The sequence below is a fragment of the Nicotiana tomentosiformis genome, chromosome 7 (assembly GCF_000390325.3).
Source record: "Nicotiana tomentosiformis chromosome 7, ASM39032v3, whole genome shotgun sequence".
In the NCBI taxonomy this organism is placed as follows: Eukaryota; Viridiplantae; Streptophyta; class Magnoliopsida; order Solanales; family Solanaceae; genus Nicotiana; species Nicotiana tomentosiformis.
Window position 1 is genome coordinate 131138581 of NC_090818.1, and position 17119 is coordinate 131155699.

The following is a 17119-nucleotide window of genomic DNA, read 5'->3' on the forward strand; positions in this document are numbered from 1 at the left end:
GTACCTTTGGAATATCTTCCATGGTTCTTCTTTTCTTTGAATATCAGTATTTTCTAAAAGAAATATCATTTCTTTTTTAAGCAATTTCTCATAGGACTTGATATCATCATTGTCCTCTTTTGTAATTGAAGCAAAAGTATTACTTTGCTTTTGAGCAGTCAAATATGCCTGCAAGTGTGCGTATAATGGACTATCTTCTGGAATATCTTCCGGGTGAATGGATGGTCCAATCATTGAGGATTCGCCTCTGAGAGATATCTTCTCATTAGTCAAGCTCCTTCTTCCCATTTGTATAACTGGGGAGTTTGATGTGGATCCGTATGACGATTCTCAAGGCGATGTCCTTCCTTGGGAATGTGGGGATGATCTTCCCCTTCCTCTACCTCTACCTCTGCCCCATGGGGGTTCCATCCTGCAAATATTCACGAGATAAGAAATCTGGCAGAGAGTTATCAATTCCCTTTTTTGTATTGAATTTCGAAATCAAAGGAGGCTAATTGAGTCTGCCATCTTGCAAATATCATTTTTGAGGCATCATATTTAAAATCTTTGTTAAACATATATTTAACAGATTGTGGGTCAGTTTTATCAAAAACCTTTGATTGTATAAATCATCTTGGAATTTTAAAACACATTTAACTATGGTTAACATTTCATGAGCCACAGTAGCGTATTTTTTCTGGGCTTCAGACCATTTTCCAGAATAAAATCTAATCAAGTATTCATAATTATTATTTGGATTTATTTGTTTCAAAATCCCTCCGTAACCAATATTAGACGTATCTGTCTCGACAATCTTTTGCCATGTAGGATTAGCAAGGGTTAAACAAGGTAAAGATTTAACACGTTACTTAATATTTTTAACTAAAATAGTATGACTATCAGTCCAAGGGTTTTTATAATCCTTTTTTAGCATATCATATAAGGGAGCTAAATCACGAGATAAATCTTTATAAAAAGGTGATATATAATTTAAACTTCCCAAAAATCTTTGTAACTGAGTTGTATCAGTAATAATATCGGGAAAGTTTGAAGCAAAATCAATAGATATTTGAATCGGAGTTATTTTTCCTTGATAGATATAATGTCCTAAAAATCGAATATTAGTTTGGAATAAACTCATTTTTTGTTTTGAAATAACCAAACCACTTTGTATGACAATTCTTTTAAAAATATCTAAATGCTTAATATGCATTTCAAATATTTTGGAGAATATCAAAATGTCATCAATATAAACAATGATAAAATCCAAATAAGGATTAAATATATCATTCATGATTTTTTGAAATTCAGAAGGGGCATTATTTAAACCAAAAGGCATAACATTCCATTCATATTGCCCAAATGGAACATTAAAACCAGTTCTATAAGTATGCTCTTTAAATATTTGAATCTGCCAATATCCAGATTTTAAATCAAATTTTAAAAATATATTGGCATCATATAATCTTGATAATAAATCTTTTTTATTGGGAATGGGATTCTTTATCCATTTTAAATATTTATTTAAAGGTTTATAATTAATAACCAATCTAGGAATACCACGTTCCTTTTCAACAGCATTATTAACATAAAGAGTTGTGCAAGACCAAGGAGATTTTGAGGGTTTTATCAAACCCTTTTGTAACAAGTTATCTATCTCTTTTTTGCAGAATTCTACCAATTCGGCATTCATCTGACAAAGTCGAGATTTTGTAGGAATATCATCTTCAGAGAAATTATCTTCATATGGAAGAGAGACAATATGCTTTTTTCTATTCCAAAAAGCACTGGGATGCTCAGCACAAATATCAATAGCAATATTTTAGGAAATTAATTTAATCTTTTCCTACACCTTAGTAGAATTCAAAGTATCAAATATATTCATACTGAATAATTCTAATTGTAACGAATCAATATGTCTTTGCTTCATATCAATTAAAGCATTTATATCTCTAATTACTCGATCTGTAACAAAAGTGTAACTAATCTTTTTATCCTTATAAGTAGCAGTAAAATCTTTTGAGTTTATGCTAGTAAAAGGATAAATAGCATTAATAAAAGGTGTTCCAAGTAGAATTTGAGGGTATAACTGATTTTTAACCAATAAAAAGAAGTGAGGAATGCAGACTTTATTCTGACAAATACCAGTATTAGGTAATTTATACTCCATGTCTAAAGCATGTCCTGAAGCAGACTTTACCATATGAGTATTTTTTTGAAAATATTTAATAGGTACTAAACCTTCTTGAATGCAGCTAACATCAGCTCCACTATCAATCATAGCAATTTTTGTGATAGAAAAACTATTATCAATTAGAATAGTACATTTAATATACCATCTATGAGCAGTAACAATTTGCATCATTCCCAAAAACATACAATGTTGAGAATCAATCTTAATAGGTTTTTGTTCAATATCATTTTCAGAAATACCTTTGTTTTTATCATCATATTTCTCAATATGAGTAATCCTATGATCACAAATCATTTGATTTTGTTTAAGAGATTTGATCTCTCTTTTCAAGTTTTCAACTTCAACTTTTAAATCATCGAAAGAAGAATTTCTTGCTGGAGTTGTACTTTTATTTAAAAACGGTTATTAACCTCTAATAAAGAATAAGGAGCAGAATATTCAAATTCCTTTTTTGAGTTTTCAAAAGGTTTTGAAGAACTTAAACTAGTACTTGCAGCCAAATTTATAATTGTTTCACGGAGTTTATCATCAGTGACTTCTTTTAAAAGCTCTATTACATTATCAGATGTAATAGTTTTCATGTTCAAATCTTGGAAATGAGATTGCAATATATAAAATTTATCACCATCACAGGTACATGTATTACCTCTGCAAACTGTACAAGTATTATCAATATTTTTATCACTATCAGATAAATCAAGTAAATCTACTTCAATTTCAGATTCTGACTTAGAATAATAATAATCAGATTCTGATCCAGAGGTGTATAACAAACCATAAACCTTATCACGTAACTCTTCGTCTAGTTCTAAGGTTTTCGGCTTTTGAAACTTACAATTTTGAGCTATATGGCCAAATTTTCCACATTTATAACACTTAATATCATCAAGATCTCGCTTAGACCTATTTTTCGTAAATATAGTAGACTTGCGATGGGCTTTCTTAGCATCACGCTCTTCTTTGGATCTATATCTAGATCTCTTTTTCTTATAAGAACTGTCTGGGTTAGGGTATCTATGATACTTGTGTTTCTTCTTCTTATGAGTATAAGTCTCGGGTAAACCGAACTGGGTGCAAAAATCTCCTAATTGTGATTTTTCCTTAAGCTTATCTATCTTAAGCTGTCTGGACAATTTTAACTCATTACACAAGTTTAATCCTTCTTGTGTGCATACTCCTATCAATTTTCCATAGGTATAATCTTTGTATAGAATTTTGCCGTAACTTCCCCTTAGAGTTTTTCTTACTCTTTCAGCAAATAAGGAGGGAAGGCCATCTATAAACTTAGCTTTCCAATGTTCATACTTATTTTCGGGTAATTCCATTACTCTACTCATAAAAGTATCTTTATACCAGCTAAACTCGCTTAAGGTCCTACATATAAGGCCATTAAGCAGAGTACGTACAATCTCGTTATGATTGGTAAGTCTACCATTGAAATATTCTAATATGGTAAGAACAAGGGTGTAAACAACATCTTCTCTATTTTTCACTAGAGTCATGCCTAAGTTATCAACTCTTTCGTCAGTGGCTATTGCATTAATAACCATCGCCTTTTCTTCAGTACTTAAATAATTATCCCACCAGCCACGAAGCTCACCAATAAAACCTGCAATAATCATTTTGCAAATAGTTCTATCTGTATTTTTTATACTTTTACAGATAGTTGTATACATAAGCATTCTATGCACAAGAATATTCAATTGTCTATCAGTCAAACCATCAAGATTCCATTCATAAATTTCGGAACCACTGTAAAACGTATTAGTCTAATTACAATCATGTTCCTCTATTAAGACATCTTGAGGAGTAGGACGATCGTAATAATAAGTTTGCATTCTGGGTTTATCAGCATACTTACTATTCTTTTTGGGATAACCTCTGAGTTTATTAAACTCTGACCAAACTTCATTTTTATAATCAAAAGTGGTATCTAATTTATCAGCAAAAGCTTTTGATAAATCAATAGGTTTGATATTTAAACCAGATAACCTTTTATCAATAAGTTCTTCTAAATCATTTAAAAACTTGAATTTAAAATCCTGAATCTCAGGGGATCTTTGATCATGAGTAAGAACAATTTGAGGTTCTAATTTGCTTCATGACGTAGAGGCAATATCAATTGTCTTCTTGCTAGTACTCATATCTTTTATTAAAACTGTTAATTCATCAAGTTTTTTTTCAAGAAAACTGATTTGTTCACCCAAAACTTTAACATATAAACTCAAATAATTATTTTGAAAAATCAAATTATTAATTTTTGCGATGCTGACTGCAGCAACATCTTCATCAATAAATTTTTGAAATGCAGTAAACGTAATACATGTATTATTAAGTAAAACAAAAGGTGCTTGATGAGGGTATATGGCTTTAGTAATATTGTCACTCCCATATTTATAAGATCTTTCTAAAACCTTTATATAAAGCGGTAAATAAGTGGTTATAAACCATGGAACAAAATACATAATTTGATTATGTAAAGCACAAGTTTCATAAAACTCTTGAGAAATATTATTTAAATCATCTTTACTATAAGTATCAAAAAAATAAGTTTTAAACCAGTTCCATTTATTACAAAAAAAAATCTTTTTGAATATACTTTCTTGCTTGTGACCGTGGACTAAAATCTATTTGGTGTGGGATCATTAAACATCATTGGGGTTGAAATCCATTTCGGATGCAGAAGTAATATCCTTATTAGAAATATTATCACTATCCTGAACAATATTTGTTTGTGGGTTAATCTTAACCCTTTTAACTGGCTTATCACCCATTTTAGTAGAAATTGTATGCAAAGATGCAGCACGATTTCTAGCTGGTCCATAGACTGGTTCAACAGGTGAAATATGTTGAATATCAGGCAACAGTCTACGATTGGTAAATGAATGCCTATTATAATTAGAACTAATAGCATGCAAAAGTCTATTATTAGAAAATGACTGCCTATTATAAGTGAAACTATTATCATCAAATTGAATGCAAATCCTACCATCCGGATTTTGAGTAATATGAGAATATTCAGTATTACTAACAGCATTTGTTATTTGACTTGGGGATATAACTGAATCTAAAGTCCAAGTAGTTGGGAAATTAATTTCTTCCTACTTAATAGGTCTCCTCGTGGTGACCTTAGACTTTGCAAAATTGGTTTCTACCAATATAGTCTAATCGGATGTATCATAAAGTTTATATTTAGGGTTTAACATAGATAGTAATTTAAAATAAATTTTATATAATAAACATATAAGTTCAGATCCAGGCGCATAATTATAACCATGCGTTTTTACATTTAATGTCAAGGCATCAAGTATATAAACATTAGATAGAGATAATTGAAGATTGGGTTGAGTATTAAAATATACTGGACCATAGACCATATTAGATTCAATAGAACCCATCAGAGAATGTCTAAAATTCAGATTTCTAGCATCTCTGAGAGCAGCCAAAAACGTCTCTGGTAACCCTTAAAGCTTAAAAGCAATTTGAACCATACCAACATGCAGATAATTATACTGATTTTTATATAAATCTACATCATGCTTGTTTAACAAACGAATAGTCAGTTCAGACGAATTTATAGCTAAAGATTGCTCAGTAGTTTTAACTAGCTGTTTTGAAGAAAGTTTATCAAACCATCAGTAATCATAGATTGTTTTAATAGGGACTTTAGGAATCGTCCATTTATTCAACAAATCAAGGTTTTGCGGTATGGAGCCACTAAGGCAAAGCTAATAAGAGTAGTTCTATATTAGACTATACCACCATCTCGAAACCAAGTCAAGCAATTATATATATAATTCATTTATATTTTGATAGAGGCCAGATCTTTCATGGTTTATATAGGAGAGAAGTTAGATATTCAACATAGATATGAAGTCTCTTAGTCGGGCATAGTCACGGCCAGAGAGGAGAGACTAGAAGAAATACTATAAGTAGAAATAAATACCTTATGAGGCCGGGATGCAAGGCCTGAATACGAAGAACTTGAGATTTTATTTACTTTGAACTTCGATTACAGAATAGTACTTACAATTGAGAGAGAGAGAGAGAGAGAGATTTAAGAGAGAGAGAGTTTTGGCTTCTGCCTTCCTCTCTGAAATAATGAACGTATAAATAGAAAAAGAAAAAGAATCTTTAAACAGTAAAAGGGTCCCACATACAGGGTCCCTGTACAGTGTTTCTACTGTACAAAACAATATTTCTACTGTTGAAAAACAGTGTTTCTACTGTAGAAACAGTCTATCTACTGTTGAGTGGGGTCCAGCGGCTGGGTCCGGCGGCTTCACTGTGTTGTGGGGTCCAACAACTTCATTGTGCTGGTCGTTTTTCTAACTCTTTCATTTTGCGGAGGATTTCTTCCGCATCTTGTAAGGCTTCATCAGATAATATCTTCTCTGATTCAATAGGTTGAGAGTCATCTGCGATATCATCGTTGCTGGTCTCACTTTGCATTGAGGTGTCTGATTTCTCATATTGATTGATGGAACGAAGCAAATTTCTTTTTACTTCTTCCAAATAGTCATTAATCATTTCTTCTTTATCCCCTTCTTGAAAGGAGATTTTTCTGGCAATGTGCCGAACTGAGCTATCATCAATTTTCTCTTTCTTAGGATTGCTGAAATATTCTTGGATTTTTGTTTTAATGGAATCCAAGAGTTCTTGACCTTATAACGTCTTTGCTTTGCGATCTTTTTTCATCAGTTTATCCCATGAATTATTATAAAAGGTCCTGTATAAACAAGGAATTTGTTCCTCAGTGAATCCTACCTCTAGAGTCCATTTATGAATCCAAAGAATAGAGAATTCTAAAAAGAAATATATCTGGTCAATCTTTTCTAAGTAACAGATATGATCTGTGTGGTATAACTCGTTTAGAACTGGTGAAACTTTTGTCCATTCTTTGTATAACATAAGAAATGGATCAGGTAATATCTTGACTGTCGGACCGTGGTATGACCACCAGTTTAGAAACCAATTAGGAATGGTCTCTGCAAATATCTTTGCACATACCTTTATAAACCAAGTGTGCTTATGTCTATCATTATTGTAATAGAGTACTTTATCAAAGGCCTGGATATAATCCCAATAGGTAAAATTCATACGGGACTTGTTAAGGCTTATATGCCTTTCTTTCATTGTAGATATACGCCAATCTTCAACAGATATAATCTATTTGATAATGATTTTCGAGAAGTTATAAACATTTTCGTCTGTGCTATAACCAGAAAAGTGCTAAAATTCTGCACTGCATGTACTGGTGAGAATAGTCTCATAATAAGATCGGGTTTTGTATGACTCACCCGGATAATATAATCCATTTATCAAATAACTTTGGAATATCTTCCATGGTTCTTCTTTCCTCTGAATATCCGTATTTTCTAAAAGAAATATCATTTCTTTTTTAAGCAATTTCTCATAGGACTTGATATCATCATTGTCCTCTTTTGTAATTGAAGCAAAAGTATCACTTTACTTTTGAGCAGTCAAGTATGTCTGCAAGTGTGCGTATAACGGACTATCTTCTGGAATATCTTCCAGGTGAATGGATGGTCCAATCATTGAGGATTCGCCTCTGAGAGATATCTTCTCATTAGTCAAGCTCTTTCTTCCCATTTGTATAACTGGGGAGTTTGATGTGGATCTGTATGACGATCCTGAAGGAGATGTTCTCCCTTGGGAATGTGGGGATGATCTTCTCCTTCCTCTACCTCTACCTCTGCCCCATGAGGGTTCCATTATGCAAATATTCACGAGATAAGAAATCTGGCAGAGAGTTATCAATTCCCTTTTTGTATTGAATTTCGAAATCAAAGGGGGATAATTGAGCTTGCCATTTTGCAAATATCAATTTTGAGGCATCGTGTTTAAAATCTTTGTTAAACATATATTTAACAGATTGAGCGTCAGTTTTTATCAAAAACTTTTGATTATATAAATCATCTTGGAATTTTAAAACACATTTAACTATAGTTAACATTTCATGAGCCACGGTAGCGTATTTTCTCTAGGCTTCAGACCATTTACCAGAGTGAAATCTAATCAAGTATTCATGATTATTATTTGGATTTATTTGTTTCAAAATCCCTCCATAACCAATATTAGACGCATCTGTCTCCACAATCTTTTGCCATGAAGGATTAGCAAGGGTTAAACAAGGTAAAAATTTAATACATTGCTTAATATTTTTAACTAAAATAGTATGACTATCAGTCCAAGGGTTTTTATGATCCTTTTTTAGTCTATCATATAAAGGAGCTAAATCATGAGACAAAGCTTTATAAAAAGGTGATATATAATATAAACTTCCCAAAAACCTTTGTAACTGAGTTTTATCAGTAATAATATCGGGAAATTTTGAAGCAAAATCAATAGATCTTTGAATCGGAGTTATGTTTCCTTAACAAATATAATGTCCTAAAAATCGAATATTAGGTTGGAATAAACTCATTTTTTGTTTTGAAATAACCAAACCATTTTGTATAATAATTCTTTTAAAAATAATTAAATGCTTAATATGCATTTCAAATATTTTTGAGAATATCAAAATGTCATCAGTATAAACAATGATGAAATCCAAATATGGATTAAATATATCATTCATGATTTTTTGAAATTCAGAAGGGACATTCTTTAAACCAAAAGGCATAATATTCCATTCATATTGCCCAAATGGAACATTAAAAGCAGTTCTATAACTAAGATCTTAAATATTTGAATCTGCCAATATCCAAATTTTAAATCTAATTTTGAAAATATATTGGCATCATATAATCTTGACAATAAATCTTTTTTATTGGGAATTGGATATCTTATCCACTTTAAATACTTATTTAAAGGTTTATAATTAATAACCAATCTAGGAATACTACGTTCTTTTTCAGCAGCATTATTAACATAAAAAGTTATGCAAGACCAAGCAGATTTTGACGGTTTTATCAAACCTTTTTGTAACAAATTATCAATCTTTGTTTTGCAAAATTCTACCAATTCAGCGTTCATCTGACAATGTCGAGATTTAGTAGGAATATCATCCTTAGAGAAATTATCTTCATATGGAAGAGTGACAATATATTTTTTCTATTCCAAAAAGCACTGGGATACTCGGCACAAATGTCAATAGCAATATTTTCGGAAATCAATTAAATCTTTTCCTGCACTTTGGTGGAATTTAAAGTATCAACTATATTCATACTAAATAATTCCAATTGTAACGAATCAATATATCCTTGCTTCATATCAATTAAAGTATCTATATCTCTAGTTACAGGATCAGACATAAAAGTATAACTTATCTCTTTATCCTTATAAGTAGCAGTAAAACTTTTGAGTCTATGCTAGTAAAAGGATAAATAGCGTTAATAAAAGGTGTTCTAAGTATAATTGGAGGGTATAACTGGTTTTTAACTAAGAAAAAGAAGTGAGGAATGCAGACTTTATTCTCACAAATACCAGTATTAGGTAATTTATATTCTATGTCTAAAGCATGTCCTGAAGCAGACTTTACCATATGAGTAGTTTTCTGAAAATATTTAGTAGGTACTAAACCTTCTTGTATGCAGCTAACATCAGCTCCACTATCAATCATAGCAATATTTGTAATAGAAAAACTATTATCAATTAAAATAGTACATTTAATATACCATCTATGAGCAGTAACAATTTGCATCATTCCCAAAAATATATCATGTTGAGAATCAATCTTAATAGGTTTTTCTTCAATATCATTTTCAGAAATACTTTTGTTTTTATCATCAGATTTCTCAGCTGGAAAATTGATTTTCTCAATCTGAGTAATCCTATGATCACAAATCATTTGATTTTGTTTAAGAGATTTGATCTCCCCTTTTAAACTTTCAATTTAAACCTTTAAATCATCGAAAGAAGCATCGCTGGTTGGTGTAATTTTATTATTAAGTCGGTTATTAATTTCTGACAAAGAGTAAGGCGCAGAATATTCAAATTAGTTTTTTTGTTTATCAAAAGGTTTTGAAGAACTAGAACTTAAACTTGCAGCCAAATTAATAATTTTTTCACAAAGTCTATCATGAGTAAGTTCTTTTAAAAGTTCTATTACATTATCAGATGTAATAGTTTTCATGTTCAAATCTTGAAATTCAGATTGTAATTTATAAAATTTATCATCATCACAAGTACATGTATTACCTTTGCAAGCTGTACAAGTATTATCAATATTTTTATCACTATCAGATAAATCAAGTAAATCTATTTCAGCTTCAGATTCTGACTCAGAAAAATAATCAGTTTCTGATCTAGAAGTGTATAACAAACCATAAACCTTATCACGTAACTCATCATCTAGTTCTAAGATTTTCAGCTTTTCAAGCTTACAATTTGGAGCTATGTGGCCAAATGTTTCACATTTATAACACTTATTATCAACAAGATCTCGCGTAGATCTATTTTTCGCAAATCTAGTAGACTTGCGATGGGCTTTCTTAGCATCACGCTCTTCTTTGAAACTATATCTAGATCTCTTTTTCTTATAAGAACTGTCTGGGTTAGGGTATCTATGATACTTTGTTTCTTCTTCTTATGAGTAGAAGTCTCAGGTAAACCGAACTGGGTGCAAAAGTCTCCTAATTGTGATTTTTCCTTAAGCTTATCTATCTTAAGTTGTCTGGACAATTTTAACTTATTACACAAGTTTAATCCTTCTTGTGTGCATACTCCTATCAATTTTTCATAGATATAATCTTTGTACGGAATTTCCCTGTAACTACCCCTTAGAGTTTTTCTTACTCTTTCAGCAAATAAGGAGGAAGGCCATCTATAAACTTAGCTTTCCAATGTTCATACTTATTTTCGGGTAATTCCATTACTTTACTCATAAAAGTATCTTTATACCATCTAAATTCGCTTAAGGTCCTACATCTAAGGCCATTTAGCAGAGTACATACAGTCTCATTCTGATTGGTAAATCTACCATTGAAATGTTCTAATATGGTAAGAACAAAGGTGTAAATAGCATCTTCTCTATTTTTCACTAGAGCCATGCCTAAGTTATCAACTCTTTCGTCAGTGGCTATTGCATTAATAACCATCGCCTTTTCTTCAGTACTTAAATAATTATCCCACCAACAACGAAGCTGACCAGTAAAACCTGCAATAATCATTTGACAAAAAGTTCTATCTGAATTTAACAATTCTACAGATAGTTGCATACATAAGCATTCTATGCACAAGAATAGTCAATTGTCTATCAGCCAAACCATCAAAATTCCATTCATAAATTTCGGAACCACTGTAAAATGTATTAGTCTGATTCCAATTGCGTTTCTCTATTAAGACATCTTGAGGAGTAGGACGATCGTAATAATAAGTTTGTATTCTGGGTTTATCAGCATACTTACTATTCTCATTGGGATAACCTCTGAGTTTATTAAACTCTGACCAAACTTTATTTTTATAATCAAAAGTGGTATCTAATTTATCAGCAAAATCTTTTGATAAATCAATAGGTTTGATATTTAAACCAGATAACTTTTTATCAAGAAGTTCTTCTAAATCATTTAAAGACTTGAATTTAAAATCCTGAATCTCATGGGGTCTTTGAACATGATTATTATTATTTGTGATAAAGGAATTTGGGGGAGTTAAGATTGTTAACCAAGAAACATTCCCCTTATACCTGGGCTATGTCCTCCATAGCACTTTTCATTTCTCCAATCTGCTAGTGGTAAGTCTGCATGCTTGTCATCTATTTTAACCAAGGAGAGTTAGAGGACTGCTGCAATGTGATAGTGATTTTCTGATCTAGAAATCTTCTCTTATAGGTTATTCATCTTGATAGGACGGGGTAAATCTTACCTCAAAAAATGAAAGACTCAAGGAATGCTTCTAACAATTAACAATCAAAAAAAGGAATGCATCCAGCTGTAATGAGAAGGAACTAAAGTGATAAGAGTATTTCTATTTATGATTTCGGTTATTGCTTAAAGTGATATGATAGATGACACTCATCTAATTTTGACTAGTCTTATTTGTTTTGTTTTAGGTTTCTTACAACTTAATTTTAAATTTTCCGTATCATGTTCTAGTATTAAGTATATTGGTGACCAGAACTCGGGGCAAATCAAGATTTTCTTGCAAACAAAAAAGATGGCGAATCTGATTAGGATTGATTCTATTTTACCTAAATGAAGATAACGACTGGTTGATGGTTGATATACTCATGTAAACAATACTGGCATATCAATGCTATGAAAGAAAGTTTCTTCCACCAGTCTAGGATTAGAAGTTGACAAGTAGATCATAAAAGTTTCTTCCACCAGTCTAGGATTAGAAATTGACAAGTAGATCATAAGTGCTCAAGTGTGTGGATTCGAAATTTCTTTATTTCTGTAATTTTGAAATTTCTTTTTGTGCATGCCAATGAAGGTTCATACTCTCTATGCTGGGCAAGTTGAATAAAGTCCACGGAGATTTATAAATCGTCTTTCAGACTTACCCATTTTTCCTGAAAATGACATTCTTTTTTTTGTTCTCAAAAACTAACTAAATATCAAATGTGCATTTGAAGGAAGAAAAGTCAGTTAGGGGATTATTTCATATATATGTTATATCTATCTTTAATAGTTCATATCATATTCATATGTCGCTCCATTCGCTTCTAACAGAGACTAACATCACATAGAGTGCAGGGACATGTAGGTAGGGTAGTGCGGCATGCAGGCTGTTTAGACTAAAGTATCAGCCAGTTTCACTATGTCGTTACAATACCCCGTCTCTTCCCACTAGTGGAATGCTATTTTCTAAACTCTATGAAGCTCTATGAGGTACAATCTCCTGTCTGCTTTATTCAACTTTTTCTAATATTGTCTCGCAAATTTTCTAGTTAGAATTATCTATCTAACGATCTATAATAATTATGTGGATCATACAAATGGCCCCTTTGTAGTTGTATTACTGCAAACTTCAATGTTATTGCTGGACTTGAAATAAATGCTTAAGCACTGGCAACTTTATAAGATGAGCCAGCTTGGTCATGATGTCATTGTACATAAACCAGAACCCTGTTTTAATTTTTTTCTATTGAATGCAAACAAAGAATTTTTTTGTATAGCATAGGTTCGTAGATTTAAGAAACTAGACCAGGCTGGTTCTGATAGCCCGAGGGTCGATCAGCGCGTCCCGAGTGATTTGCTCGGGACCATGACAGTGGGCCACTTGCCTTCTCTTCCGACCTTTTCTGAGGAGGCGTTAAGGGAAACTCGAGAATTGAAGACCCCCCGATATGGGCAAAGGCTCCAGTATAGGGGACCCTTTTCGGGATTGCTTTGCTGTAGTCGATGATGCCTCCGATATTAATGACGCTTCTATTCTCCTAGAAGAGGCCCAATGTTTCATTTCTCGGGTAATCACTTTACTGCGCTTGGTTTCTTCGTTCTTTTCTAAACCTGAGTTGTATTTTTTCCCTTTTGTGTAGTCTCTTAGCAAGTTTCGAGCCGATCTCAGCCAGTGTGAGGCCGAGCTTCAAAAGGTCTCGGGGTAGAGAGATGCTCTGAAGCTTCTTTGTGGCCAAAAGGAAGAGGAGTAGATTTGGCCAAGGCTCGCGAAGAAGAGGCCGAACTGGACAAATAGGTGAGCATCATTCTTTTAGAGTATGGATTCGACCCAACTGTGGAAGCTAACCCTTCGTTATCTCAGCTGCAACAAAAGGTTGAGAGATCGGGTTGCTTGGGGGAGAAGTCGATCAGATCAAGGCCGAGTGTGATCGGTGGAAGGCGACTATGGAAAACCTAGTTGTCGGCCGATGTTCAACTTCGGGGTGTCAAGCAAAAAAGTTCGCCCCAGGCCAGGAGGATCGAAGAGCTTGAGACAGGGCTTGTTGAGGCCAAGGCGGAGATCGAGTAGTCAAAAGTCATGGCGGACAAGTCCATTGCTGTGTATCAGGCCGATGTCGAGGCTGCTCAAATACAGTTAAGGGAGGCTTCTGATCGGGAGCAACGAGTTACTGACTTGGCAAAGTGCCAATCTCGGAGGGAAACCCTCGAGGAAATCCACACTCGAGATTTTGAACTTTTCAAGGAGATCGCCTGAGCTAAGGCGCTCGAAGCTGAAGCCAGGCAGCTTGTCTCTTTTGATGACGATGATGATGATGAAGAAGGTAGTCGGGGCGGGTCCGATGAAAAGCCTGAAGAAGAATCAGCTCCCGAAGAAGACATTGACACCGGCCGTAGTTAGGACTTAGTTTCTCTTTTGCAAAATTTTGGTCGTCTATTTATACATACCTCCTTCTTTTGTTAATAATAGAGCTTCTTATGAATGTCTTCTCATTTTCATGCTCGAACGTGTTTTTGTTTTTGTGAAGATTTTGTTATTGCTCGAATGAGTTATCTTGAATTTTGGAGTAATGGAACCCTTTTGGTTTGTTCTAAGCGAGAACAGAGCCCCAAACTCTCGTTGTGTTGGTCCCTAAGCTTAATAATTGTGTGAGTGATTATTTTGAGCTTGAAGTAAGATACCCGTAGGCCTTTTAATATCGAGTGAGTGGTTCGCTCGAACTTGATGTAAGATAGCTCTTAGGCTTAATGATTGAGTGAGTGTTTGCTTTGAACTCGAACTCAGTGTATCTTAGCCCGTAGGCCTTTTATGATCGAGTGAGTGGTTCGCTCGAACTCGATGTAAGATAGCTCTTACGCTTAATGATTGAGTGAGTGTTTGCTTCGAACTCGAACTCAAAGTATCTTCGCCCGTAGGCTTTTTATGATCGGGTGAGTGGTTCACTCGAACTCGATGTAAGATAGCCTTTAGGCTTAATGATTGAGTGAGTGATTGTTTCGAACTCGGACTCGATGTAAGATAGCCCTTAGGCTTAATGATTGAGTGATGTTTGCTTCAAACTCGAACTCAAAGTATCTTAGCCCGTAGGCTTTTATGTTCGAGTGAGTGGTTCACTCGAACTCGATGTAAGATAGCCCTTAGGCTTAATGATTGAGTGAGTGTTTTCTTCGAACTCGAACTCAAAGCATCTTAGCCCGTAGGATTTTTATGATCGGGTGAGCGGTTTGCTCGAACTCGATGTAAGATAGCCCTTAGGCTTAATGATTGAGTGAGTGATTGCATCGAACTCGAACTCAAAATATCATAGCCCGTAGGCCTTTTAATGGTGGATGGCCCTTAGGCCTGTTTGAATCATGAAGTAGGAAGATCTTTTCAAAGTAAGAGATATCTGAGAAGAATAAATTTTCCTTTATAAGTCATTATACATATGTTTGTATCTTGTGCCAGAGTTCGAGCAAAACTACATGGGCATGGTTCGTTTTGCCATTTGGCCCTTACACTTTTCTAAGTCGAGACCCTGTCCGATATGAATTTCGTATGAAATAACTTTCTTGTGTCGAACTTGATTTATTCAATGGTAGCCCCCAGTATTCGGGGTTTATTATGAAGAAGCCTCGGATATTGTTGAATTGACTTCAGGTAGCACATAATTGTTGCCTCATTAAATACCTTGCCGGAAAAACCCATTTGGGATAAAAGCCGAACTAAGGAAAAAAAGAGTACAATGCGTGCTTTAAAACCAGAGGTCTTGATATCTTTTGTCGAATTCCTGCAATGATTTAGTGCTGAATATGTATATAGATGATAGAAAGGATAAAATCATACCTTAACAATAATATTGTTTGAGGAATGATATGTTCTAATTGTTTGGTAACGGTTTGCCATCCATTATTCTGAGTTTATAAGACCCCTTTTCCGACTATATCGAGGACATGATAAGGTCCTTCCCAATTCGGGCCGAGCTTCCCTTCATTAGGATCTCGAGTGTTGATGGTGACCCTCCTTAAGACCAAGTCCCCGGCCTCGAAATGGCGAAGTTTGGTTCTTCTATTGTAGTACCTTTCAATTCGTTGTTTTTGTGCAGCCATTCGGACCAGTGTCGTTTCTCATTTTTCATCTAATAATTCGAGGCTAGTAATTATAGCCTCGTGGTTCGACTCTTCCGATGTATGTCGGAACCTTGTGCTGGGTTCTCCGACTTCGACTGGAATTAAGACTTCGGAGCCATATACTAAGGAAAACAGAGTTGCTCTAGTACTGGACTTCGATGTTATTCGGTATGCCCATAGGACTTTGGGCAGAATTTCTCTCCACTTCCCTTTGGCTTCGCTCAACCTTTTCTTTAGGTTTTGGATAATAGTCTTGTTCATTGATTCGGCCTGTCAGTTCCAGCTGGGATGATATGATGTTGACAGTATTCTTTTTATTTTATGGTCTTCGAAGCATTTTGTCACTTTACCGCCGATAAATAGTTTACCATTGTCACATGTTATTTCTGCTAGTATCCCAAATCGACACACGATATGGTCCCAGATGAAATCTATAACCTTTTTTTCTCTCACTTTTTCGAACGCTTGTGCTTCAACCCATATAGAGAAATAGTCAGTCATAAACAAAATGAATTTAGCTTTACCTGGGGTCGATGGTAGAGGGCTGATGATATCCATTCCCCATTTCATGAATGGCCATGGAGAAATGACCGAATGAAGTTGCTCTCCGGGTTGATAGATCATCGATGCAAACCTTTGACATTTATCACATTTTTGAACGAACTCCTTAGTGTCCTTATCCATGCTATCCCAGTAGTACCCTGCTCTGATGATTTTGCGAATTAATGGTTCGGCGCCAGAGTGGCTTCCACAAGTACCTTTATGGACCTCTCATATAACATAATCGGTGTCTCCTGGTCCCAAACATACCGCCAGTGGTCCGTCGAACGTCTTTCTGTATAATGTTCCATCTTCAATCAACGTGAATCGAGCAGCCTTGGTTCGTAAAACCTTCGATTCTTTAGGGTTCGATGGGAGTTTTCTATTCTTTAAGTATTCAATATAATTACTCATTCAATCCCAGGTTAAGCTCGTGGAATTGATTTCGGCATGCCCCTCCTCGATTACAGATCTCGAGAGTTGAACGACA